The sequence below is a fragment of the Panthera tigris genome, chromosome A1, assembly GCF_018350195.1.
Source record: "Panthera tigris isolate Pti1 chromosome A1, P.tigris_Pti1_mat1.1, whole genome shotgun sequence".
Lineage (NCBI taxonomy): Eukaryota > Metazoa > Chordata > Mammalia > Carnivora > Felidae > Panthera > Panthera tigris.
Window position 1 is genome coordinate 98230563 of NC_056660.1, and position 24815 is coordinate 98255377.

Here is a 24815-nt window from a genome sequence, read left to right on the forward strand (position 1 = left end):
TAAAAGCATAAGCAAAAAAAGAAGAAGAAGAAGGAGAAGAAAAAGAAAGAAAGAAAGAAAGAAAGAAAGAAAGAAAGAAAGAAAGAAAGAAAGAGAAAAAGAAAAAATAGGTCACATGCATTACATCAAAATAAAAAAAAAAATTTTTGTACTTCAAATGAAGCCAGCAGGAAAGTAAAAAGGCAACTCAGAGAATGGAAGAGAATATTTCTAAATCATATACCTCATAGAAGGCTTGAATCTAGAATGTATAAAGAATTCTTACAACTCAGTAATAAAATATAAATAGTTAGAAATGGAAAATAAATTGAAGGAGAGATTTTTCATGTAAGAGCCGCAAATGGCCAGAAAGCATCTGAAAATTGCTTAACATCATTAGTCACTAGAGAAATCCAAATCAAAACCACAACAAGTTATCATTTCACTCCCACATTCATGGGTATAATAAAAAAGACAGACAATAACAAGTATTCGTGATGATGTGGAGAAATAGGAATTCTCAAACATTACTGGTGTAACATAAAACTATGCAACCACTTTGGAAAACAATATGGCAACTCCTCAAAAATGTAAGTATAGAGTACCCAGATGACTCAAGAGTTTCATCCAAGATAGTGAAAACATTTATCCATGCAGAAACTTGTATATGAATATTCATAACAGCATTATCCATGATTGTCCAAAATGGGAACAACCACAATGTCTGTCAACCTAAAATAAATAAGTAACATGTTACATATTCATACAAAGGAATGTTGTCAATAAAAAGAAATGAAATACTGATACATGGTTCAACTGGATGTTCCTTGAAAATATTATGCTAAGTGAAAAAAGCCAGTGACAAAATAACCACATATTATCTGATTCCATTTGTATGAAGTGTCCAGAATAGGCAAAACTATAAAGTTAGAAATTAGTAAGGGACAGGGGTACTGAGGATGGCAGTGGATTGGAAATTTCTTTTTGAGGGCACAGAAATGTTTTACATTTATTTTGTAGTGATGGTTATACAATTCTATGAATATACTTAAAAAATGTAATATTATAGCATATGAGTTATGTCCCAGTAAAGATGCTTTAAAAATGATTGATCGAATGAATGAACAAACTAATACTAATATAAAGTTATACATTGAAGATATTTTATATTATAATTTTTTATTTTTAAAAAAATCTTGCGGAACTTTATTTTTTGGAGAGAGACAGTGCATGCACATGAGCAGGAGAGGGGCAGAGGGGGAGAGAGAGAGGGAGGGAGGAAGGGGGAGAGAGAGAGAGAGAGAGAGAGAGAGAGAGAATCTTAAGCAGGCTCCAGCCCACAACCCTGGGATCATGACCTGAGCAGAAATCAAGAATTGGATATTTAACTGACTGAGCCACCCAGTGCCCCTGAAGATATTTTAAAATAAATGTAATAAATACCCTAAATAACTTATAGTATGTTCAATGCATATAAAATGTAAACTCCCCCAGTTGCTATATTAATTAGAAATCTGCATCCATTTATAAAGCAGGTTTTCTGGAGGCCACTCATAACCAACAACTTGAGTATATAATCTGTATGTGAGTATTGCTCCTTAAACACCCTCTGTTTTTTCCCCCCGACCTTAAAACAGGACTTAGCTTTTCATCATGGCACTCTGCACTTGAATCCACTACCAAGTCATTAGTGAGCTGTGTGAATTTTCCCAAAATGTGTGTTTCATGTTCAAGGAAGGAGAAGAAGATTTAAACTGAACTCCAAATGGAAATACCTTAATAAAAATATCTCCTTTGACATGTTAATCATCCCATAAAGTCCTTCTTTGGCTGTCCCTTCTTTATCTCAACTTGTCCTTCCACAAGTCTAAACTTGTTTCTCCATGCCTATTTACTTATACAGAATTTCTTGTTGATGTCATAGATTTACCCACGGTAAGTGCCAACTAACACACATCCCTGGACATACAGTTTCCAAGTAACTTTATTAATGACTTTAACTCAATAAAATGTCTGGCATTTTGTTGCCTGTACACAAGAAACATTTTGTCTATATCTAGATACTTATAATTAGATAAATGAATATTGTGAAACACTGACTTCATTAATAGAATAGTTAACATGAACATAGTACATAAACTTTGCAATTTAAATCAACAACTATTTTTGGCACAGTGTGTCTGATATCATGGTAGATTCTAGATATAACCAAATATGAAAGTCATTGTCCTTGCATGTAAGAAATTCACAATCTACTTCTTTTACAAATATAATGGAAATTAACATTCTTCCAACTCTGTAAGGAAACTAAGGATAAGTGAGAAAATTAAGCCTCAAGATAATCATCTAGTGACTGAATTTGCTCTCATTTTTTCTAATAAGTGATTTTTTCTTTGACCAGTGAGTCCCACTGATTATAAAACTTGCATACAGTATGTCTCTTAAGTTTCATAGAAGCCCATTCACAGATTCAAAAACATTTACTCAGTATACTTTGTATAGATAATATTAACATCCATATCTGCCCGCATTCTTATTTATATAAAACAGAATCCAGTATAGCCAATTTTGTCGTGAAGGAATTGGTCACGGGGCAGTCAACATTGTGAGTTCTTTGCTGTGACAGTGAGAGGGGCTGGTTTCATTTTGATGCCTTGCAGTGTTTGTAGACCCACATAATCTGGTTTGGGCAAAGAAGGAAACGGAACTATTTATTAATTGCTGACTCAGAGTATATACTACCTCCTGAAGGATGGATTCCAAAGCATTTTAAGATCTGTCTCTTAGCAAGTACTGTAATTGCCTTTATTATACTTTTCTACTAGTCTATAATTCATGTGGTTTCTAAGTGATAAGAAAGCCTCATTGCCTTACTTCTTTTATAAGAATATTAATTTCTTGATCAGAAGAAAGATTAGGTGGAATAACATCGTGGTAAGATATTTCATAAGAATATAGATATTGCTGCTTTTAGATGTGTGATGAACAGAGATGTCAAAACTATATACAAAAATGTGCTTATTCCAATAAGAACAAATTTACCTCTATGAGTAAATACTTCATCTGCCATCAGGTGATTTCTTAGTAATCCAGCCATACGGAAGGTTAGACATTGCTGACATTCAATCGGGCAAAATTGTTGGAAAAAAGTCATCTTTGGTGATAGCCAGCCTGTGTTTTTGCATCTATGTGTCTTCTACCAGAGGCACTTTTTTTAGTGATCTTTAAGCAAATTTTGGAGTGGCTGGGCGGAAAGGCTGACTGATATCCATATAGTAGTATATTTTATCAACTTAATTATTAAGTGCATATTCAGCAGCTGGGTGAGTACTCACTTAGAACAAAATTACTCCTAGACTGGACTCCTTCCAAGAGGAAAACTTTCCAAATTTTACCAACTCTGCTCTTTACTCAGCCTTCACAGTCCCTGACCATCCTGAAAAAAAAAACAAAAAACAAAACAAAAAAAAAAACAATGAGGTGATTCTCTTAAATTTAAATGTCAACCATACTTTAAAATAGATTTCCTTCCAGTGCCTGGGCGGCTCAGTCAGTTAAGTGACCGACTTCAGCTCAGGTCATGATCTTGTGGTCTGTGGGTTCGATCCCCACATCAGGCTCTGTACTGACAGCTGAGAGCCTGGAGCCTGCTTCAGATTCTTTGTCTCCCTCTGTCTCTGCGCCTCCGCTGCTCATGCTCTCTCTCTCTCTCCAAAATAAATAAACATTAAAAAAAATTAAGTATTAAAAAAAAAAGTATTTTCTCCCTACAAGGAAGTTTTCTCTGCTTTGGGTCCTTCAAGGCTATGCCAAGGTGGGGCTGGACATCTTAAGAGTCCACTTTGAGCAAGGGCAGCCTTACTGTATAAAGCCATTTCCAAGCTAGGTTTGTTTGTTTTTTTCTCCTCATTAGACTAGAAAACTCCATATGAAGCTAAAGTTGTCTGAGGAAGGATGAACAATATAGCAGGAACACACTGAGGATGTGAGCCATCTGCTTTAGAGCTTGGTCACTCATGGCTATCCCACATCAACCACTTCAAATGATATGGAGTGATCTGGTCATGTCGCAATTTATGGCTTGCTGTATCCGAAAGCACCCAGTTCATGATGGGCAGTTGAGGTCACGTGGTTACCTGGTATCTCGTAACAGGGCAGTTAGTCTCAACTATAGCCCAAGATCACATTGTAAGCCAAAAAAGACTCTACTGCGATTCATCTAGTGCAATTTTCCTATCATCCCTTTCATGTACAGACACTTCAAACACCGTTCAATGTGCTTGATTAAAAAGGCCAAATGGTGATGCTGCTTATACCACAGACTGCTGGTAATGAAAACTGAGAGCACTTTGCTTCCTGCAGATAAGTACTGCTGTTTATGATTTTCAGACACATAGAAATTGAGATAGCTTGTCAACAACAGACTGTATTAAAGAAAGTAGTGAAGATGTATTTAGCAAATGAGAAAAACAGCAAAGGAGAAAGAACACTAATGAACAAAGAAATTGGTACGTGTCTGGGAACATGTGTGTTATCAATATTATTATCTAATTTGGGAGGTTAAAAATACCAATAGTAACATTGTGGGCAATAATATATTAGCCCAAAAGAGAGGGTTGTTGAGAGATGAAGTGACCTCAACTGGTACTAATGTAGAATAGAAAAAAAAAATTCTGATTAATCTTTGAATTACATAGGTGTGGTAAAAGTAGAATGGCAACCACTAAAATAATTGAAATGTATGCAACTTCCAAAAGATACAGGGGAGAAAGGGAATTTAAAAAAATCAGTCTTGAAAAAGTAAAATAAGGGAAAAAAATGATAGAGGCAAAATAGGACAAAGAAAGCTCAAAACAAAAGAGAGAAATGAATTATGCAGATCTGTAATTGTAATGCATATGACAAATTCATAGGTTAAAATTAGCACAGTGTTTGATAAAATTGATAAAATCAGATTATGCTATATGTAAGAAATATAATTAAAAATAGGCACAGAAGGAATGAAGTTACCATCATGGTGGCATAAAATGTCTCTTGGTTTTGTTCTATTCCTCAACAACAAAAATTCAGCATCCATGGATAAACGTGTCTTTGAGGGAAGTGTGGGATCCAGCATCATATACAAAGGGGAATAAGAGGAGTCTTGCTCATCTGTGCATCAGTAACCTGCAAATAGACCTTGATCCCAGCTGTGAACCCTGCAGTGGTTTCTGAAACCAGCTCCAGACCCTCTCAGCCATGATTCAAGAGGCCCTGGTGAACATTAACTTAGATGGTCATTCATGGACAAGAGAACCTTTGTAGAAGTCTGGGTTTCCAGAGAAGTTCTAGCATGTATTGTGTGGATCCTTTGGGATGAGTAAGAGGAATGGCTTTATGTTACCCAACTCACTCTGCCTGCAAGGCAGCACAGCTTAGGGCCAAGAAAGACCTTCCTTGGCTCGTGATTTATCCCATGGGGCAAAGGGAGAGTGTGTGAGTGAGCATCGAGCTTTCTGAACTGTGTGGGATGCTGCCAGAATGGCTGATTTCCCTTTCACACCATCCAGAGTACTGAGCCATAAGCTGCATGACTGAGGGACAGGAGAAGGCAGGGAAAATGGTAGATAGAACTCCTGAAGAACATTAAAGAGATGTGATTTCTAACTGTAGTGTAGATTCCATCAAGAAGCCCACCCACACACTCCAGGAAATGCCTCACCCATGATCCCTTCAACTGGCCTATGGGCACACCCAGTGCTCTGAATGCCTCACCCACATCCACACTTCACCCTATGGCCACCTCTCCATGTGCAATCCCCACAGTGGCTTCGGCAGATAGCTAGTGAGCATACACAGAAATTTGGCCAAATCTGCAGACCAGAAAGAGACCACAAATTTCAGCCTTGGTACCACATTTGAAAAAAAACAAAAAAGAGGCTGTCAGCACTTGGCCTGGTGCACTGCAGTGTCCAAAGTAGGCCTACAAGGCTAAGATTTCTGCCATAACAGGGAGCAAGAAGTATGAGGCAGGTGTACCTACAGAAGATCTGAGAGAGCCTCAGAGTATCAATGTTATTGTAAGGTTTTTCTCTCTGGAAAGCAGTAAAGAACAGGAGGAGGTTACTGCTACTTCAAAGAACGTTGAAATTCAAGGTACTGTGACACCACCAAGAATTTCAACAATCTTCTGGTAATTGAGACCCAAGACATGAAGAGCTGTGATTTATCAGATAAAGAAATCAAAATAGCAATTTTAAAGAAACTTTGTGGTCTATAAGAAAACACACAAAGATAATTCAATGAATTTGAGAAGAAATATGTGAACAAAATGAAAAGTTTAACAAAAAGATAAATACAGAAAAGAACCAATAGGAATTCTGGAGCTGAAAAATACAATTAATGAAATGAAAAGTTCAAATATGTGACATAGAGACAAGAACTTGGACATAATTTCATCAGATGATAACAAGGAGAAAAAGATGAAAAAGAATGAAGAAAGCCTATATGATCAATTGGATACCCTCAAAAGGTCAATTTATGAATTACTGACGATCCAGATGGAGAAGATAGAGAGAAGGGGGCAGAAAGCTTATTTAAGGAAATAATGGCTGGGAAGTTGCCAAATCTGGAAGGAGATGTAATTTTCCAAGTTCGTGAAGCCCAAAGGTCACCAAACAAAATAAAGTCAAAGAAATATTTTTTCAAGACATATTCTCATAAGCCCATCAACAATTAAAGGCAAAGGATCTTAAAAGAAAAAGAGGTTAAAAAAAACTTGCCGATTACAGTGGAACCTGCATACGGTTGTTGGTAGATTTTTCAGCAGGAACCTCACAGGCCAGAGAAAGAGGGATGATATATTCAAAGTGCTGAAAGAAAAAAAAAATCTGTCAACCAAAAACATTCCATCTGGAAAACTTATCCTTCAGAACTTAAAGAGAAATGAGGTTTTTTTCTGGGGCACTTGGGTGGCTTAGTTGGTTAAGTATCTGACTCTTGGTTTCAGCTCAGGTCTTAATCTCACAGCTCTTGGAATTGAGACCCGCATGGGGATCTGCACTCACAGTGTGGAGCCTGCTTGGAATTCTCTCTCTCTCTCTTTCTCTCTCTCTCTCTGCCTCTCCCCAGCTTGGGTGCTCTCTCTCTCAAAATAAATAAATAAAAACTTAAAAAAGAGAGAGAAATAAGACTTTTCAGATAAACAAAAGCTGGGGGAGTTCAACACTATTAGATGTGCCTTAACAAAAACACTGAAACGAGTTCTTCAAGCTGAAATGAAAGGATGCTTATTAACAAAATATAGATGTGTAAGAGTTTAACACACAATAGTAAAGGTAAATATATCATCAAATTCAGAATATTCTAATACTGTAATATGGTGATGTGTTTAGCCACTAAGCTACAGTATAAATTAAAGTATAGGTGTACTAAAAATAATTAGAAGTACTATAATTTATTAATGAATACATAGTATAAAAAGAGGTAAATTGTGGTATTAACATAAACAGGGGAATGGAAGCATGTAGTTTTTCCATACTGTCACAATTAAGTTATCATCAGTGTAAAATAGACAGTTATATCTGTAAGAAGTTTTATGTAAGCCTCTTGGTAACCATACAGCAAAACTTACAGTAGATGCTTGAAAGATAAGAGAAGGGAATCAAAGAATACCACACACAAAATCATCAATTCACAAAGGCAGCAAGAACGAACAGCTAGAAAACAATAAATAAGATATTAATAAGTCTTTACTTATCAAGAATTACTCTAAATGTAAGTGGATTGAATTCTCCAATAAAAGAAAGAAAAGCAAAATGGATTAAAAAAAATAAGACCCAGCTATATGTTGCCAATAAGATTCACTTCAGCTTTAAAGACATATTTTGTGTTTATGTTATGTGTATAACATATGCTTCACTGACTGAGCCACCGAGGCTCCCCTCACCTTTATTTCTTTTTCTTGCCTGATTGTTCTGGTTAGTACTATGTTGAATAGGTATGATATTTGGCACTTTTGTCTTATTTCTGATCTTAGAGAAAAAGCGTTCAATCTTTCATGGCTGGGTATAATGTTAGCTGTGGGTTTGTTGTATGTGACCTTTATCATATTGAGTTATGTTCCTTCTATAACCAATTTGATGATGCTTTATCATGAAAGTATGTTGTATTTTAGCAAATACTTTTGCTACATTTATTGAGTAATTGTATGATTTTTGCCTGTCATTCTATTGATGTGGCATATCACATTTATTGGTTTGTGTATATTTGAACCATCCTCATATCCCAAGGGTAAATCCCAGTGAAGGGATGGAAAGATATTCCATGTAAGTGGAAACCAAAAGTATCAGGGGTACCTATAATTATATTAGACAAAATAGACTCTCAGCCAAATACAGCAACCAGAGACAAAGAAGGTCAGTATTTAATGATAAAATGATCAATTCATCAAGAAGACATAACAATCACAAATATATGTGCACCCAACACTGAAGCACCTAAATGTATTAAGCAAATAGTAATGGATCTGAAGGTAGAAAAACAATAATAGTAGAGGTCTTCATATCCCACTTTTAACAATGGATAGATCAACCAGACAGAAAATCAACAAGGAAACATAGGACTAGAAGCATACTTTAGACCAAATGGACTCAACATACCTAAACAGAACATTCCATCCAACAGCAGCAGGATACATATTCTTCTAAAGAACACACAGAACATTCTCAAGGAAAGATCATATGTTAGGTCAGAAGCCAAGTCATAGCAAATTTAGGAAGATTAAAATCATATCAAATCTTTTTTAAAATCTTTTTTTAAATGTTGATTTATTTTCGAGAGAGCAAGAGAGTCAAAGTATGAGTGGGGAAGGGGCAGAGAGAGAGGGAGACACAGAATCCAAAGCAGGCTTCAGGGCCTGAGCTGTCAGCAAAGAACCCAATGCTGGGCTCAAACTCACGAGCTGTGAGATCATGACCTGAGCTGAAGTCAGACCCTTAACCAACTGAGCCACCCAGGTGCCCCTAAACCAAATATTTTCTGATAATAATAGTATGAATCTAGAAATCAATAATAACAGAAAAAGCTGGATAACTTACAAATATGTAGAAATTATGCAGCACACTCCTGAATAACCAATAGGCGAAAGAAGAAACAAACCAACAAACAAAAATTGAAACAAACAGAAGTGGAAACACAACATACATAAAACTGTCAAAGCAGTTCTTAGAACAAAGTTTACAGTGATAAATGCATACATCAAGAAACAAAAAAGGTATTTAAACAACATAACTGTACACCTCAAGGAACTAGAAAAACAAACTGAGGCCAAACTTCACAGGGGAAAAAAAAAAGGTATTACAAAGATCAGAGCAGAAATAAATGAAATAGATGCCAGAAAAATAATAGATAATATCAGTGAAACTAAGAGCTTGTGTTTCGAAAAGATGAAATTGGCAAACTTTTAACTAGACCAAGACAAAAAGAAAACTCAAATAAATAAAATCTGAAATAAAAGAGGAGATATTCAACTGACCACAGAAATACATAGTGTCATAAAAGACTACTATGGACAATTATTTGTCAAAAAATTGGATAATCTAGAAAAATGAAGAAATTCTTAGGAACACACAATTTACCAAGACTGAATCAGGAAAAATTAAAAATCTGAACAGACCAATAATGAGGAAGGAGATTGTAACAGAAAAGCTTAGGGCCAGATGGTTTCACTACTGAACAATAATGAATATTTAAAGAAAAGTGATGCTAGTCCTTCTCAAGCTCTTCAAAAAATTGAATAAGAGGGAATATATCTGAACTCATTTTATAAGGCCAGTGTTACCCTGATGCCAAAACCAAATAAGGAAATTACAAGATAAGAAAACTACAGACCAAAACTCTGATAAATATACATGGAAATGTTCTCAACAAATGGTTGGCGAACCAAACTTAGCAAGTCATTAAAAGGGTCATATACTATAATCACTAAATTCTACTCCTGAAACCATTATTACACTACATATTAACTAACTTGATTTTAAATAAAATAAATAATAAATAAATAATAAATAAAATTAAAAAATAATAATAGAGTCATATACCATAATCAACTGGGATTTGTCCTTGGGATACGAGGATGGTTCAAACATACACAAACCAATAAATGTGATATGCCACATCAATAGAATGACAGGCAAAAATCATACAATTACTCAATAAATGTAGCAAAAGTATTTGCTAAAATACAACATACTTTCATGATAAAGCATCATCAAATTGGTTATAGAAGGAACATAACTCAATATGATAAAGGTCACATACAACAAACCCACAGCTAACATTATGCCCAGCCATGAAAGATTGAACGCTTTTTCTCTAAGATCAGAAATAAGACAAAAGTGCCAACTATCACCGCTATTCAACATAGTACTGCAGTACTAACCAGAACAATCAGGCAAGAAAAAGAAATAAAGGTGAGGGGCGCCTCAGTGGCTCAGTCAGTGAAGCATCCTGCTTTAGCGTAGGTCATGATCTCACAGTTCATGTGTTCGAGCCCTGCATTGGGCTCTGTGCTGATAGCTCAGAGCCTGGAGCCTGCTTTGGATTCTGTGTCTCCTTCTCGCTCTACCCCTCTCCCACTTGTGCTCTCTCTCTCTCAAAAATAAATAAACATTAAAAAATTAAGAAAAGGAAATAAAAGTCATCCAAATTTGAAATAAAAGAGTAAAAGTCTATTTGCAGATGACATGATATTATGTATAGAAAAGTCTAAAGAGTCTACCAAAAAACTCAGAACCAATGAACAAATTCAGTGATGTTCAAGATATAAAAGCAACATACAGAAATCATTTGTGTCTAAACACTAAAAATAATGTCTAAAACAGAAATAGAGGAAATCATTCCACTTACAATTGCATCAAAAACAATAAAATATTTATAATTAAATTTAACCAAACAATTGAAAGATTTATACATTAAAAACTACAAGACCATGATGGAAGAAATTTAAGTAGACTCAAAAAAAAAGAAAGATATTCTGTGTTCATGGAATGCAAGAATTAATATTGTATTAATACATTGCATTAATATTGCAAAAATTTCCATTCTACCCAATTCAGGTATAAATTCAGTGCCATCTCTAACAAAATTTCATGGTACTTTCTAAAAAAAGTGAAAAATCAAGTTTAAAATTTGTATAAAAACCACATAAGAACCAGACTAACCAAAGCAAAGCTGAGGAAGAAGAATAAAGCTAGGGGTATCATGCTTCCTAATTTCAAAAATAAATATTTCGATTCTGTCAAACTAAAAGGCTACTGAACAGCAAGGAAACCATAACATTAAAAAGAAACCTATGGTACAGGAAAAGATATTTGCAAACCACATATCTGATAAGGTGTTATTATCTAAAATATATAAAGAACTTCTGCAACTCAATAGCAAAAAAAACCCCACAAAAACAAAAACAAAAACAAAACCCAAACAGTTCAATTAAAAAATGGGCAGAGGAAGCGAATATTTTTCCAAAGAACATGTTTAAATGGCCAACAGGTAAACAAAAAGGTGTTCGGCGTCATTAATTACCAGGCAATTGCAAGTCAAAACCACAGTGAGAGTTCATCTCACACCTGTTAGAATGGTTATTATTAAAAAGACAAAGTGCTGGTGAGGATATGGACAAAAGGGAATGCCCTATTGTAGGTTCCTTGTTGATGGAAATGTAAATTGGGTACAGCCACTATGGGAAATGGCATGGAATTTGCTAAAAAAAAAAAAAAAAAAAAAAAAAAAAAGGCAAATAAACTGCATTATGATCCAGCAATCCTACTCCTGGGTATATATGCAAAAGAAACGAAAACGGTATCTTGATATATCTGCACTCTGGTGTTCATTGAAGCTTTATTCATAATACCTAAGATATGCAAACAACCTGAAAGTCTGTCAACAGATGAATGGATAAAGAAGGGGTGTGGGCGTGTGTGTGTGTGTGTGTGTGTGTATACAATGGAATATTATTCAACCATGAGAAGGAAGGAAATGTTTCCATTTGCACCTCCACAGGTGGACCTTGAGAGCGTTATGCTAAGTGAAATAAGTCAGACAGTAAAAGACAAATACTGCATATCATTTATATATGGAATCTAAGAAATCTGAATTCATAGATGTAGAGTAGAATGGTGTTGAAGGGTGAGGGAAATCGGAAAATGTTGGCCAGAGGGTACAGACTTTGAGTTATTAAGACAAAAAATTGTAGGGATCTAATGTGTACAAGGGTGATTATGGTTAATTATGCTGTATTATATACTGGAAAGTTGCTAAGAGAGTAACTTAAATGTTCTCACCACACACACACACACACATACACACACACACAATAGTAATTCTGTGATTTGATGGAGGAGTTAATGTCATGGTAGTAATCATTTTGCCATATATGGGTGTATCATATCAATATGTCCTACACCTAAAACTTACAAATGTTTTATGTCACTTATATCTGAATAAAGTCAGGGAAAAAAGCATACATAAAGAATAAAAATAAAGAATAGAAAAGAATAAACTAGGCAAATACTAAAAGAATGCCAGGGAGTGTTTGGGGGGCTCAGTCAGTTAAGCATCCAACGTCTGCTCTGGTCATGATCTCATGGGTCGTGAGTTTGAGCCCTGCTTTGAGTGAGTTTGACTCCATTTCTGGTGAGCTCCAACCCTGCTTCAGGCTCCGCACTGTCAGTGCAGAGACTGTGTGAGATTCTCTTTCTTTTTCCCTCTCTCTCTCTGCCCCTCATGGGATTCTCTCTCTCCCTCTCTGGCCCTTCCTCTCTCTCTCTCTCCCTCTCTGGCCCTTCCTCTCTCTCTCTCTCTCTCTCTCTCTCTCTCTCTCTCTTCCTCCCCCCTCAAAAATACAAAATAAACTTGAAAAAAATAATAAAGCTGGAATAGCAATTCTAGAACCAGACAAAATAAAATTTAGGCAAAAAAATTAATAGTAAATTTTTTCAGTAGACTTGATATATCTGGTAACACACACACACACACACACACACACACACACACAGCTACCAGTAGCAATTAGCAAATCCACCATCAAAGGGGAACTATCAAGCAGGTTTGAAATTATGTAAAAAAGTGGTTATGAACAGTACAAGTGTGTGTACAAGTATGTGTTTTATACACATAAATACAAATAATGTCAAACTTGCATGGTGACATCATTTCCTTTGTAGCCTTTAACACTTCTGACTTTTTTGAGTTCCAAGACAGAATGAAACTTGCTTGTCCTCTTGACTGTTGTATGCCCAACTTCTAGCACTGTTCATCATACAACTGTTTTTGGATGACTGAGTACGTTCGGGTTGCCCTAGTTTACATCTGCAGGATGTCAGAGCAACTACTCCAACAGACCTCCACTCGTGGCTCTGAAGATTTTTTTTACTGCCTAAACCCTGGAGAACCAGCCATTTATATTCATAAATTTGATGTGTGTGCCTGTGACTTCATCTAACAATTAGTTATTACACTTTCTTTTCAAACTTACACGTTACATTTTACTTAGTTGCCTATGTTCTCGCCTTAAGACTGCAACCAGTTTTTAAAATTCAGTATCATAGTCCACGTTTGAGCACATTATAATTATATTAGAACTCAATAACAAAAACATTGATTAAAACGTCAAACACTTACAATTTTAAAAGCACACTTGAAATACCTAATCATTTAAAGAAGAAGACAATGTAATAATAAAACTACTTTTAATTGAATGTTAAAAAAAATTCCCCATGTCACACTTGTAGGATACGGCTAAAATAGTACTTAGAGGGAATTCCGTTACCTTGAATGGGTTTACTGTATATAAGTAAAAGGACTAAACATCTAATTTAAGAGATTCAAAATGAAAACAAAACAATAAAATAACTCCAATGGAAAGAGAAGAAAATAATTACAGTACGTTTGGAAATCAGCGAGATTAAAACAACCATACCTTCAACAGCTCTAGGATCTTTTCAAACAAAAGACTAGTAAAACAGAGAAATTTTTAGTGTGATCAAAACTCATATTAAAAAAAAACAAAAACAAGAAACTTCAGGGGCACCAGGTGGCTCAGTTGGTTAAGTGTCCAACTTCAGTTCAGGTCATGATCTTGTGGTTCACCAGTTAGAGCCACTCAAGGGGCTCTCTGTCCTCAGCCCAGAGCTGACTTAGAATCCTCTTTTTCTCTCCCTGCCCTTCCCCCACTTTCTCTCTCTCTCTGTCTCTGTCTCTCTCTCTCTCTCTCTTTCTCTCTCAAATAAATAAATAAACTTAAAAAAAAGAATTTTAACTCAGAAAAAGTATACATTTTAAAAGGTGGTAAAAGAACACTTTGGAAACATTATGGTAATAATCCCCTTTGTAATGTAAATTAACTGTATATATCCTGGAATTTATTGAAACCTACTCAAGAAATATGAATGTTCTTGTTATTGAAGAAATTAACTCATTATCTTAAAATATTTTCGTACACAGAAACCTATCCCCAAATCCAATTGATGTTACACATAAAATTTTGTCAAACATACAAGGAATTATTATTTCAATCCTCTACAGATTCCTCCACACAAAGCAAAAGCATGAATACCCATGAAAAGGAGGATAATCATCCTCCAGAGATATTTGCATCCTAACCCCAGGACTGGTGAATATGTTACCACACACAGCAAAAGGGAATTTGCAGATGTATTAAGATATAAGTATAAATACTCTGCATTATCCAGGGAGACCCAGTGAAATCCCAAGCATCCTTAAACATGAGATAGAGGGGCAGAGGAGGCGTGTCAAAGAGATACAGCAGTGGAAGCAGGTTCCAAAAGCTGCTTTGAAGATGGAAAAAGGATACTGAGCCCTAGGAAGGTGACCTCTAGCAGCTCAAAAATGCAAGGAAATGAATTGTCTCTAAAGGGATTGAAAACCATGCAATCCTGCTGACATCTTTCTAGTAGCTCAGTGAGACCCATGTCCGACTTCTAACCTGTAGAACTGTAACATAATAAATTCGTATGGTCTTAAACCATTGGATTTGTGATAATTTGTTACAGCCGTAATAGAAACCCAATACAATCCTCAGTGAATTTATGAAGCTAATATATTCTGTTTCTGTTTCTTTTTTTGTTTTGCTTTTGTTTGTTTTTTAGAGAGAGAGCATGAGCACAGGAGAGGGGCATAGAGAGGTAGAGGAAGAGAGAGAATCATAAGCAGGTTTCACGCTCAGTGCAGAGCTGGATGCAGGGCTTGATCCCATGACCCTAGCATGGTCACCCGAGCCGAAACCAAGAGTCAGACACTCAACCGACTGAGCCACCTAGGTACTCCAAAGCTAATATATTCTTGATACAAATCCCACATAAATTCAGAAAGAAGAAAGGAAACTTCATGGCAATCTTATTTTTGCAACAAAACAAAAATACCAGCAAACTGAATTGACCAATGTGTCGAAAAGAATACATTTTACACTAGTATGGTTTAATAAGGGATGCAAGGATGTTTTAACATTAATAAAGGAGGAAACTCCATATGATCTGCACAAAAGATTAAAAATCTTTCTAATAAAAATTCACCACATATTCTATAATAGTCAAACCAGCAATAGAAGGAAATCTTAAAAATATTCTGAAAAACTTCAGGAAATAATCTTACTAGTGAAATGCTAGAATAATTTCCTTTGACATCAGAAATAAGACAAGGATACTCACCATCATCTCCTCAAAAGATATTCTATTAGTTCTAACGAATTTAGGAATATAATAAGAAAAAATAAATGGTATAAGAAAAGGAGAAAAAGAAGCAAAAAGTTAACTATTCAATTTACATATAATAGGGTTTTTTTTTTTTACATATTTGTAGAAAGGGATTTACTAAGGACTTTATTAGTATCGCTCGTATACTGTTTCTAAGGCTAAGTGGTATGTACATTGAGGTATAGTATTATCCAATCCTTATGGATGTCCTTACCTGTGTACTATGACAGAACATGTTTTTTAATCACAAAAATCTTTAAAAAATTTTTTTTGTTTTATTTTACATCTACAGTCTCTTGTTATATATTGTATATAATTTAGTATTACACTATCACTTTCTTCACACCCTTTGTTAGTAGTGCTATCCAAATCTGGAGTCAATAAATACAAGTTTTGGGGCACCTGGGTGGCTCAGTCGGTTAAGCATCTGACTTAGGCTCAGGTCATGACCTCGTGGTTCGTGAGTTCGAGCCCTGTGTTGGGCTCTGTGTTGACCGCTCAGAGCCTGGAGCTTGCTTCAGATACTGTGACTCCCTCTCTTTGCCCCTCTCCTTCTCTCTCTCTTAAAAATAAATAAATATTATATATTAAAACAAAATAATAAATACAAGTTTTTATATGACTCCACAGATTAGAATATCTATTGATTATTTCCTGAAATGTAGATGCTGTAAATTTCTTCTATCAACACAATCTTAGTCTTTTTAAATTTTTTTAATGTTTATTTATTTTTGAGAGAGAGACAGAGCATGAGTGGGGGAGGGGCAGAGAGAGAGGGAGACACAGAATCTGAAGCAGAATCTGAAGCAGAGCCCAATGTGGGGCTCGAACTCACAACTGTGAGATCATGACCTGAGGCGAAGTCGGACGCTTAACTGACCTACCCACCCAGGCGCCCTAAGAGAATCTTAATCTTGAATATTAGGGACTGTTTAGAGAGCCACATCACTACTAATTCATACTCTATTTTGATTTAGCTACACTATCTACTCCCAAACTCTATAACTGAATGAACCTGTGCTTCATTCAGCCTTTAATGTATCCATTCAACAAATAGGAATTGAGTGGTATGTCTTAAGAATTCTGTTAGATGCAGGGGTTTATGTGGCTCACAGTCTAATAGGAAAGACTTACGATGAATCAGTTAAAGTATAGCATGATACATTCTAAGTCAGATTGAGTGGGAAGGAAGTCAGGAGAACAAAATCAAATCTTTCTCAGGTCCCAGCATTGGCATTTGTCACAGCTCTGTTATATCACAGTACATTCCGTCCAGTAGTTTGAAATCCGGAACTCAGTCTACGTGGCAAGAAACGAAACAAAAGAAAAAAAAAAAAAAAAAAAGAAAGAAAAGAAAAGAAACGTGAGGCAGGAACCAGAAGGTTTGTTGGTGTTGTTGTTACCACATTAGAGAATTTATATCCTATCCTGAAGGTGTTGGATACCAACTTCCTTGTAACTTAACCAAGGAAGTGAGAACATGTTTTACACCTGTAAAATATTACTTTGATCACCAAAGCAGAGTCGAAGCCTGAAGAAGTTAAATTACGCACTCAAGAGCTATAGGTGAGGGGCGCCTGGGTGGCTCAGTCGGTTAAGCGGCTGACCTCACCTCAGGTCATGATTCACAGTTCGTGAGTTCCAGCCCTACATCGGGCTCAGTGCTGACAGCTCAGACAGCCAGGAGCCTGCTCAGACAGCTGACAGCCAGGAGCCTGCTTCAGATTCTGTGTCTCCCTCTCTCTCTGCCCCTCCCCAACTCATATTCTGTCTCTTTCTCAAACATCTAAATAAAACATAAAAAAAATTTTAAAAATTATAGATGAAATCAGAGGTGGGATTTTGAACAGCATTTGAATTAGAATCCCCGAGGTAAATCTTGTCTGTTAGCTACCTTCGTAAAGTTCTTTAATATCTTCTCAAATTGCATGATTGAGTCCTGCAATCTAAGGTGTGGATGAATGAGAATGTAGTTTTGGGGAAAACTATGCAATGAAGTGTTACTGTCATACACTGTTATATCATTAAAGAACGAAATCAGCAAATAATGCCTGCTTTGTTTTCAGTGTTTATATGAGCTTTTCGCCCATTGAAAGCTTATTTCTACAACTAAACTGCTTCAGCTTACAACTGCAGGCTTTTAATGCTTCTTCAGAGTCTACACCATGAAATACTCGTAACTCAAATGACTAAGAATGGGAATAGGGTAGATTAAATTCCAGTCCTTAAAAGGTGTTAAAGAGGCTTCCTTCCTAGCCCAACTTCTAATTACTTTCAGAAACAGTAACTAGCCATTAGCTCTATAAATACTAGCATTGTTGTCTTAGAAGACAACCTTCAAGGTGGAAATAGTTTTGTACAGCCCCTTCTAATACTTCATTTCAGCCACTTTCAAGTGTATATTTGCAACAAGCCATGCCTTGATGGGCCCCCGCGGGTGCAACATGGTTGTAAGTCATATGCTCAGTAGGAATTATTCTGAAGTTATCCTTTGCTGGAGGTGATTTGCATTTCAGTTCGAATGTTTCAAGTCAGAATAAGTTTTTCCCTATTGTAAGCTATAAGAGCCAAGAGCCATGATGAATCAATGATCTACATGTTTAAGAAAGTTTCAAAGGAACTTTAAAATATCAGCAACTGGATTAGTGTGCAGATATTCTGTGTCCTATGTACTCTCTGAGAAGTGGGATGGTCTTCTCGGGCCAGACTGCCACTTCATGTGACAATTGTGTTTCCTTAGGTACCTAAAATCTGTGGATTATTCTTTGCTCAGTCTCCTACTTAGAGGAGACAGTGGCCTTTTAAAAATCTAGAGTATATCAGGGCCACCTGGGTGGCTTAGTCTGTTAAGTGTTCAACTTCTGCTCAGGTCATGATCTTGCAGTTTGTGACTAAGCCCCACATCTGTCTCACTGGTCTCTTCAGAGCCCACTCTGGATCTGCTGTCTCCCTCTCTCTGCCTCTCCCCTGATGGTGCTCTCTCAAAAATAAATAAAACATTTAAAAAATTTTTAAAGAAAAATCTAGAGTATATCAAGTAGCACCAGTCTTGGTTAAAACCTTTTAGAAGCCCACTCTTGTGCCCTTGGGATAAACTCCAAAATCTGTAACACAGCTCCAGGGCTCTGTGTGATCTAGGCAGTGCCTTTTCTCCGTGTTCTTCACCAGACCAACTGGCTAGTTCTCAAACACAGACACATACAAACCGGTCTTATAGTTTCTCAAACACACAAAATTCTCATCCACTTCAGGACATTTCCACTTGTTCCTAAAACCAGAACCTCTGCCCTATACTCTGTACTTAACTAATTCCTACCAACCTTCAGATCTCAGCTCAACCTTGACTTCCTGACCTCCTTGAAAAAGTTAATCAGCCCCAGTCTATCTGGGAACCGTTATATTTTCCAAGTACATTATGGTTTTTTTCCATATCTGATGGGAAGGAGTTCTACTGGCATACTGAGATGAGATCCGTTCCAAAATGAATATATTAAAAATCATATGCCTGGGTGGCTCAGTCAGTTAAGCATACTACTTGATTTCAGCTCAGGTTGTGATCTCATGGTTCAGGGGATGGAGTCTTGGAAGCCTTTGTGCTGACAGTGTGGAGCCTGCTTGGAATTCTTTCTCTCCATGTCTGTCTGTCCCTCAACTACTTTCGTGCTCTCTCTCTCTCTCAAAATAAATAAGCATTTAAAAAAATCATACAAACTGTATTATGTTAGGAAAATAAGTCATTATATATTTGTGTTTTTGTTTAAGTAATGTGAGTGTTCTACCTTTAAACATTATATACTGAAAGTCCTTGAAGATAAAGACTATTTTGTTGTGTTTATCACTGTATACTCTTGCTCAAGGCCTGATAGATTTTTTATAATAAATGTATAATTATTTATAAATAATTGGTATAATAAACAAAAAAATTGAAGACAGATATCATACAATTCATTCATTGACAGAAAGACAGCACATGGCAAAGGTTGGGATAATATTTTGGCCATTATATTTCAAATAGAAGTAGACCAGTAGATGTTTTCTCTGAGGTTTTGCTAACCCTTGTCTTAATTTAAAGTGGTATTACCAATACTGAATTAGGATCTAATGTTAAGCAATAGCTCTTATAAATAAGTGACTTATTTTTATCTGTCATTCCAGCACCATTTGTTGAAGAGGTTTCCTTTCTCTACTGAATTGCCTTTGCATACATGTGTAGGGCTATTTGTGGACTTTCTCTTCTGTTCCATGATCCTTTGCTCTGTCTCTATACTGCTACCACATGCTCTTGATTACTGTGGCTTTTTCATAATTTTTAAAATACAGTTGTATAACTCTTGCAAGCTCATTCTTATATTTCAAGAGTGTTTTTTTAATTATTCAAGATCCTTTGTTATTTTCATTCAAATTTTAGAACCAATTTTTAAATTTCTAAAAAAGAGAACTGTTGGAATTTAAAAAAAATTAATGCTTATTTATTTTTGAGAAAGAGACAGAGAGACAGCGTGTGAGTGGGGAGGGACAAAGAGAGAGGGAGGCATAGAATCCGAAGCAGGCTCCAGGCTCCAAGCTGTCAGCACAGAGCCTGACACAGGGCTCAAACTTATGAACTGTGAGTGAGATCGTGACCTGAGCCAAAGTCACCCAGGCTCCCCTGGAATTTTTATTATGATTACATTAAATCTATACATTAATTTTAGAAGAATGTAGGTCTTACCATGTTTGTTGTCTTCCAACCCATGATGATATATCTTTCTACATATTAGGTTTTATTCAATTCACTTAGCAATGTTTTACATATTTCAATAAGGGTATCTTGCATATCTTTTGTTAAATTACTTCATAAGTATTTTATTTTTGATGCTATTATCAATGTGTTCTATATTTTACTTTGATTGTTTCTTGCTTATATATGGAAATACAGTTAATTTTGGACTTTTGACCTTGTATTCAGCAACATGTTAGTTCTAGTAGATTTTGATGATTTCTTGGTGTTTTCACTACAAGTAATCATGGATTGTGAACAAAGGCAATTTCTTCCTTTCAATCATTATTTCTTTTATTTCTTTTTCTTGCTTCATTATACTGGCTAGTAACTATGTTCATAACTACAAATTTTTCATAGATGTATGTTATCAGGTTCAGGAAGTTCTCGGTATTGCTAATATGTTGAGAGTCTCTTTTATTTATTATAAAAGGGTGTTGATTATACAGATATTTTTCTACATTATTCTGTTAATGTGGTGAATAAATAATTAATTTTTTAGTATTAAACCTATCTTTCATTCCTGGAGTAACATTTGGTTGTGATCTATTATACTTTTTATATATTACTGGGTTTAATTCACTAATATTTTGTTAAGGATTTTTTGTATCACTGTTTATGATAGTGTTAGGTCTGTGGTTTTCTTTCTTAAAATATCTTTGCATAAAATTTTGCATAATATTGATATTATTATTGATACTTTTTCCTTAAAACTTAATGTAATTCATCATTGAAACCACCGAGTCATGAAAAATAAATGGTATATTTTAAAGGACAGAGGAGGATAGTGGGGGAATTTGTTTTTTCAGTGTTTATTTATTTTTGAGAGACAGAGTGTGAGCAGGGGAGGGGCAGAGAGAGGGAGACACAGAATCTGAAGGAGGCTCCAGGCTCTGAGCTGTCAGCCTGGAGTCTGACACAGGGCTCCAATTTACAAACCACGAGATCATGACCTGAGCAGAAGTCACGTGCTCAACTGACTGAGCCACCCAGGCACCCCATATAGTAAGGGGATTTTTACAAAGAAGTGTTTTTCCAGTTTTTATTTTTTAGTTTTTCCCCTAATTTTCATGTTAGTGTTTCATAAAAGGAGTGCAGAAGTGAACTAAGCGATTAAAAATATCGCTCTACAAACCTACCATCAGAGCACTTTATTGTCTCTGGTAAGTGTACCTGGCAGGACACAATGGAAGAACAGTATCTATGACAGGGATCCCTCAGGTGTAGTATTAATATAAGAAGTCACTTGTTCTTATTCATTCCTATCATGGACAAGTTGTCGATGTTGTAGAGAGTTTACTGGGTAGGGAGAATGGAGTACTATAGTCTCTTTAAATTAAAGGAGAGTTTATTCACCTATTAATGATGATGAAGATGCCACTGTAATCTTCCTTGCAATCAAAACTCTCTCCTCTCTGATGGTAACCTTTAAAAAGGGATACCTAAAAAATCAAATACCTCTATTTTTCATACCTTCCTTCCCTATTTTCAGCCCAGTTTTCTCATCATTAGAAAAGTATAGATTAAATAATAATCGCTAATGACTATATTTATCACTCATCTTTGTCTACTTTTCTGTTGAGCTAGCTTAATACTGCGGAAGTTTAATACTACCAATACCAGCCTATGTAGTATGTTGTTAAATTTTTATTTTTATTACATGTTAGCATGTTTAACACACACAGAATTTGAAACACACCAATTGCTGTAATAGTGTAAAATATAAAAATTATAACAATGATAGTAACAACCAAGGAGGGAAATAGAGGAAAAAATACAGCCCTCAGGACCCATCACGTACACCAATGCAGCAGCTGGTCCTTGTCATTTTATCTTACCGCCGTCCATTTTCCTTACCTTTCTTTAGCTTTTCAGCCAGCACTTTTAGACACATTGTCAAATAGAGTGGCTTACAGTTTTCTTCTTGAGGTACATAAGCCATTTAGACTTCTACTTGGTCACAGTTGTTATGACATCCTAAAATATTTACATTCAAACCTATTTCCTTTGATATTCCACAGGTATTGATCCGGACAATGTGACCTTATTTTCTGCCTGCTCCCGTGACATTAATGGTCCAGCATGGTCAAATGATAGTTTTAGTTTCCAGTTATTAGCATTCTTCATTTCTTAGCTGAAAACCAAGGAATCTAATTTGGTTCTTTTCAGTGGAAAGGTACACATTAAGGGCGGAAGCAACAATTCTTGTTTGACTTTTGAGGAATGAGCCTCTCCAGAGATGCTTTTGATTCTTCTCTGGGCAGACTGCTCTCATTTCGATGAGCCATAGCAAAGCTGGTGCTTCCATGAATGTTCTGATTCTGCCACAGTACGACCAGCGTAGTATGTATCCTATTTTCACCAAACCAGATTCTGACTTGAAGTCTCACATGTGTGTATATCTGATTGATGAATCAGCAATCACATACTGAGCCTTAGCTGCAAAGGAGTCTGAACAAAAAGGAATTTTTATTATTCTGTCTCTTGCACATGAGAAGTGGTTTGGAAGGGGGACTGAGTGACTCATTCATAATATTCAATACACTTGGTAAAAACTATACCTTCTTTGTATAAGTAAAACTTTACTACAGCCCAGAGTGGAAAACATATACAACATCCTACAAGACAGCTCCCAAATTCGTAAATTTTCATCTTCTAGGTGAAGCCACTGGTGAGACTTTGATTCTTGCTGTTCCAATACTTCCAAATATCGAATGCTTGAAAATACCAGTGGATCTCAAACACACGTGCCTCTTAACTTATTTATGTCCTCATTAAATGTATTTTTTTGCCCATGCATATTTTTATGCCCATGTCCATATATTGTGTGGAATATCATCATGGTATATAGGGAATTTGGTAAGTCCACATAAGATGATACTGTCAGAAGTAAATTCAGAATAAGTGTCTTATTGTTATTTGGAGTAAGAAGAAAATTACTGCTCACTTCATGGTGGAAGGGATCTAATAGAATCTGTCTGCCACCAAGGCTTGCAGCGTATCTTGATGCATGTTACTATAAAGGGATCTCAAGGCTAGTTGAATTTCTAAAAGCATGTACCTTCAACTGCCAAACGGAGTTCCAGCAGTAATGATGGGATCATTAGTGATGGTAGAGTTGACCTTGTAGAAGGCAGCCTATGTCATTGTGCCCATGCATAATCTACTTCCCTATCCTATGGCAGCTTTTTCAAGATCATTGAGCAAGCTGAGGTCTGGGTGGCAAAGAAGGATAACTGATATTCACAAAAGGGTCACCTTACTCTTTTCATTTGTTAAGGCTTTTTTTTGAGGGGTTCTTTTAGTAAGCATCTAGAGAAGATTCAAGAACTATCTTGATAGGCTGAGGCACATACTCTTTCTCCAATAATATTGCCATTAACCCTCCATCTATCACCTGAAACCCTGATTCTTAGACTACACTGTCAGCCACTGGCTGGGCCATATTTTCTTCTAGATGAAGTAGACAATAAACCTGCACTACTCAGGCTTCTTGCATTGCACTTCTAGGACACAATGAAAGACACTGTCATACCGTAAAGTTCTGTTTCTAAATAGAGTAGACCTATTTTTAGCAGTCCTCAGAATTTTGAATTTTATTCCATGACATTAGTCAAGAATTTTAAATCTGATTTTGAATCTTTTATTTTATGTTATCTAATGCTATCAGAAAAAAAAATGGTTTCTCTAGACCTGTAATATTTGCTGTAAATTTTCTGTAGTGTCATTTGTCCAATTCTTCAGCGTTTCTACCTCAGTGAGACTATGGTCAGTGGGTCGCAGGAGATAATCCATTTCACTAGTTTTGACCCTGTATTCCATAAGCTATTTGCCCTCCTAAAATAAGGAAAAGATTCAATGCATTTTCAAAATTTCTTGGCATGACATACAATTCTAAATATTCCACATGTCCCCGAATATCTTTTGCCTGCAATTCACTCTCTGGTGTCAATATCTGTATAATTTAAGTATCCGTTTTATTGACAGGCCACAGAAATCAACTCTGGACAAGTAGCTGAGGTAGATAATAGGAACCAAAGGAATAACTGAGGAGATGAGGCCAACAGAAAGATTGAATGAGGAAATCTTGGAGGAGCCAAACAAGAAGAACATGTGGATTTTCTTTTCAGGTATGCCCATCAAAGTAATTCTACTCCAACAGATGTTTTTCTGCTACTTTGCCAATTTTCAGATTCCTTGGGTAATATCTCTGATTGGCTCAGTTTAGAACAGTTTTTAAGGGAGGAGGGTTGAAAGGATGGAAACCGAGTCTTATGACAGTTAAGAGTCAGCAGGTCTGTGTAGGGGGTCCTTCACAGAGAATAAGG

General features: G+C 36.0%; 1 long non-coding RNA gene across 1 annotated transcript in view; it reads left to right on the forward strand.

Moving 5' to 3' along the window:
• Nucleotides 1-24611, forward strand: part of LOC122231262 — a 261729-nt gene extending 237118 nt beyond the window's left edge. Inside the window, exon 4 of the long non-coding RNA XR_006208449.1 lies at nt 24475-24611. This is a non-coding gene — a long non-coding RNA (uncharacterized LOC122231262). The remainder of the gene's footprint in view (nt 1-24474) is intronic.
• The last annotated feature ends 204 nt before the right edge of the window (nt 24612-24815 follow it).